The sequence below is a fragment of the Pinus tabuliformis genome, chromosome 3_2 (assembly GCF_031772625.1).
Source record: "Pinus tabuliformis cultivar Carrire ecotype Pingquan chromosome 3_2, CPIR1, whole genome shotgun sequence".
In the NCBI taxonomy this organism is placed as follows: domain Eukaryota; kingdom Viridiplantae; phylum Streptophyta; class Pinopsida; order Pinales; family Pinaceae; genus Pinus; species Pinus tabuliformis.
In genome coordinates this window covers 1,021,643,020-1,021,647,304 of record NC_142302.1, presented here as the reverse complement: position 1 = coordinate 1,021,647,304, position 4,285 = coordinate 1,021,643,020, and positions in this window count along the sequence as shown.

Here is a 4,285-nt window from a genome sequence, read left to right as displayed (position 1 = left end):
GTCATTATTAAGTGATAAAGTATTAAGTGATTAGAGTTTTCCTTATAGGGAATATTAAATTAATAAATATGAGGATAGGTAAAACCTAAGGAAAAAATAAACAATGAGATAGTACCCTATATTAAATTACTGATAATGATTAACCATGGAAGTTATGATAATAAGAAATTAAATTAATGAACATGAGGATAGGTAAACCTAAGGAAAAAATAAACTATGAGATAGTACCCTATATTAAATTATTGATAATGATTAGCCATGGAGGTTATGATAATAAGAATGATGATATACATGTAAGTTAAATATGAACTATTCTAAAATCCATATTTTGGGTATATTAAATTATTGATAATGATTAAATCCATACTTTGGGTAGTAATGAGTTAGATACATAGTCATTATTAAGTGATTAGAGTTTTCCTTATAGGGAATATTAAATTAATAAATATAAGGATAGGTAAACTTAAGGGAAAATAATATTAAATTAATAAATATGAGGATAGGTAAACCTAAGGAAAAAATAAACTATCAGATAGTACATCTCACCAATAGTCTAAACAAAAATATATGGGTAGAGATTAAAATCTCAAGTAAAAGACATAGACTTTGTTGTAATGAGTGATGGAATATAAGAAGAGCCAATAACCAAAAAAGAATATAAATGTCCATATAAAATATATTGAGAGATGGAGATTAGTACATTTAGTTACATTTAAAAAAAAAAAAATCATTGTATAAGAGGTACATTACAGTGAACTGAGGAAGGAAAAAAATTATTGTATAAGAGGCACAATAAAATTATTGTATAAGGGGCACATTACAGTGAACTGAAGAAGGAATTTACTTTTCCTAGTCTAGTTATGCATGTGACCTTTTTCATCACTTTCACATGGAATATTGTAAAACAACCTCGTCTCCTTTCTAATTGGAATCAAACTTCCTACTTGCACCTAATGTAGATGACACTTTGTATCATTAATTAGTTTTGACTTATACTTATCCTAGTAATTCCTTTGTTTTTGACCTTATTTCTTGGTGTACTAAAACACCTCTGGATTCAATGGAAATTTGTAACAATGACACTTCAATATATATAAGGTGTTAGCGCTTGAAATTTCACCTCAGTCTGAGAAAGGTAAACCTCAAGGCAACATCAAACCACTTCGCCTCGTAGCTAGCCCTACGGGGCAGGAGAGGGCTCTCTCCGGCCTATCTCGGTGAGATCTTCAATGGATGAGATGACCAATAGGGTAACACTGATTTTAGGCTAGTAAACTGCTTAAAAGGGTTGATTTGGGGTTTTTAGGGTTTTCGGTGGCAAATTGAGGGGATGGCAATTTTGGGTGCGGGGATTGGAAACAGTTTCTGCAGGGGGTTCTTTGGGGTGAGGTAGGAGACAGTATTGATGCCTTTGATTGAGGTGGATGGTCAGGAATGACAGGTGAGGAGCTAAGGAGAGCAAACAATAACTTTTAATTCTCCTTAAACAGTAGAAAACATTGAGATTAAACAAACTTAAAAGCAGAGCATGACATTCATGAATTCTTACTTTAACACTTCATTTGCTTAATGTGCAGAAGGAAAAGAAAGGAAATGATTCACATAACACACTTACAGGTACATAGAGAAACACACCATCAATACATGTAACCACAAGAATCCCAAAAAAGACTTCAAAACCCTGGTCTTCCTTAGCCAAAAATTGCAGAGATACAATGAATAATACAATGATAGCTTCTCCCTCAAGAGTCCAACCATGAAAATGAGCAAGAAAGTACATAATATAGATGATCTAACCTCTTTCCCTGCCTCCATGGGTCGAGCTCACTATCCTAGGAGCTGTTTCAACCACTTCTAAACTAAGCACTACAATCTAGGCAGTCAAAACAACTTGCCTCTATAAGCTAGGAAACCAATCCATTCATTAAATATTTTCCCTTTACAGGAATGAATCTTCTAGAAGTATTACATAAGAGTAAAAGTGTCTAAAAAGTACAATAATTACATCAAATTACATCAAAGAAGATCACATTTCATCCCAAAAAGTCAAACTGGGTCAAACTGTGCTTTTCCGAGCTGTACAATGCATTTCTGGACAAAACTGCCTGACAGGTCGCGCGCCCCTGCCTGACGGGTCGCGCGCATTTGGAGCCATCTTTGGGGCACTTTTAGGTGGCCAAATTGAGCAAAAGTGGGCTTGTTGGAAAGGTCTGTGAGTCTACTTTCCAACCCAACTGGAATTTCTGAATTTGGAGTTCATTTTCCCTGTCAAAAATCAAATCTCCCAAGACTGCTTTCTGCAATTCAAAAAAGTGGCAGAAAGTCAATTTTTACTAGTTTTTTGACCTTTTGGGGGACCAAAACTGCACAAAATCTCAAGTCCATCCATGGGCATATGTAACTTTGCATGAAAAATCTAGAAATGTTGAGTTTTCGCCAAAAGGAGTTGCCATGATGAAGGGTCACGCGCGGGGTGAGACTCGTTAATGGGAAAAACCTGCAAATTGCCTGAAAATGTCAAAATTCACCCAAAATTCTCAAAATTTTTTGGGTTTTGTGTTGTGGCTGGGCTAATTAGTGCCTTGATCTTTGAGGGAAGCCTCAGCCAAGATACAGAGTGGATTGGTCCTCTTTTTCTGTTTAAGGGCCTCGGACAACCGCCTTTGAAACATTTTCATCTTGGCCTTGCACACATGCATTCTTGCCCAGTAATGGTTTTTCATGTTCCTCGGCAATTTCTTCTCTTGGTTGGCCTTAGCCAACAGCCTCTCCAAGTGTGCGTTCTCCTGGATGAGCATGGACTCTCAGTCAGCGGGCAATGGATCACTGGGTCTTCTTCGGTTCAAGACTCGGTCACTACGAATCCTCCATAACTCATCAAGTGCCTGCTCATCTTCCAACTGTTTGTTGCACTGCTCAAGGTAGGTGATGGTCCATTGTGCCCCCTCTAATCTCCTCTGCAAGGCATCATTTTCAGCTCTGAGATGCTGAATGATCTCCTTTGCCTCTTGGCTAGGAGAACTGGCCTCAAGGTCAACAAACTCAATATCGGGAACTCTTGATGGACCCTCATCAATCATGGGTTGTTTTCCCCTCTCTCGTACCTGTGCTGGTGAAGAAAGCGAGGCCCCTTCCACCTGATGTGGAGATAACACTCGCTGAGCCGATGATGAAGGCGAGACCCCTTCCACCTGCTGTGGAGATAGTACTCGCCGAGCTGCTGCAAACAAGGCCCTCTGGCCTCTCTGATAAGTGAGCTGAGGTGAGGAACTAACATGTCGAGTGACCAGAATATCAAGCTGCTGAGATGGTCCTCCCTCCTCCTGAATGACCTCAAGATGTGGTTGGGGTGGTGCTGTGAAAAACTCACGGGAAATTAACTCCTCCCATGAGATGCCCTGCTGAGCCAACTGATGCAAGACTACGAGCTGAATCAAACCATAATGACATAGGCTCCTGTACTGCTGGGCCGGGCTCTTCCTCTGCATGACGGAGACCATCCTCTCAATGTTCTGATAAAAGAAGACCGGGATGTTCATCATCCGCACTCAAGTGAAGTGCATCAAGAGGCGAATGTGATATGAGTATACCTGGGAAAATCTGCCCTCACAGGTGAAATAAAGCATAATGAGTCTCAACATGGGGGCATACTGACTCCGGAGGAACCTGAAAGGAAACACACCGGCCAAATGTCTCATGAATGGTGGCCGGACAAAAGGTTCAAAGTGAACTGTATCCAATACCTTACGCTTATTCCAAATTTCCCCGACATTTGGAATCCCTGTAGCCTGTGCAATGATCTCGGGTGTCAAAATGAAATCCACCCCAGCAAGGTTACATATCCCTCATGCAAGTGCAAGACAAAGAGACGGGCCAACTCTCGGTGATGTTGAATCCGAGAGATCCTCTCACAAAACTCATAACAGGACATGTACTGAAAGCAAGAAACTGCCAAAGGACAAGCTTGTAGACCTGCCAAAGAAGTAGGCTCCTCTCTCCTGTGATGGCCACCTTTTCCACCTCTATGTGGCCTCCTCTGTACCTCAACCTCTGACACTGATGCTTGGTCATCACTCTGCTCATATGTTTCGGTTTCTGACATGTTTGAGGAGAAGAGTGGAAAAAATGTACTGTTGTTTCTGCTTGTAAAAGTGTTGAACTCTATGCTTGAACAAATTCGATGACTTGGAGGAAGATTGAGCAAATTTGAAAGGAGATTGCAGAGAACAGGTTGACGGGTCGCGCGCCCCTCCCAACGTGTCGCGCGCGCTTGACGGGTCGCGCC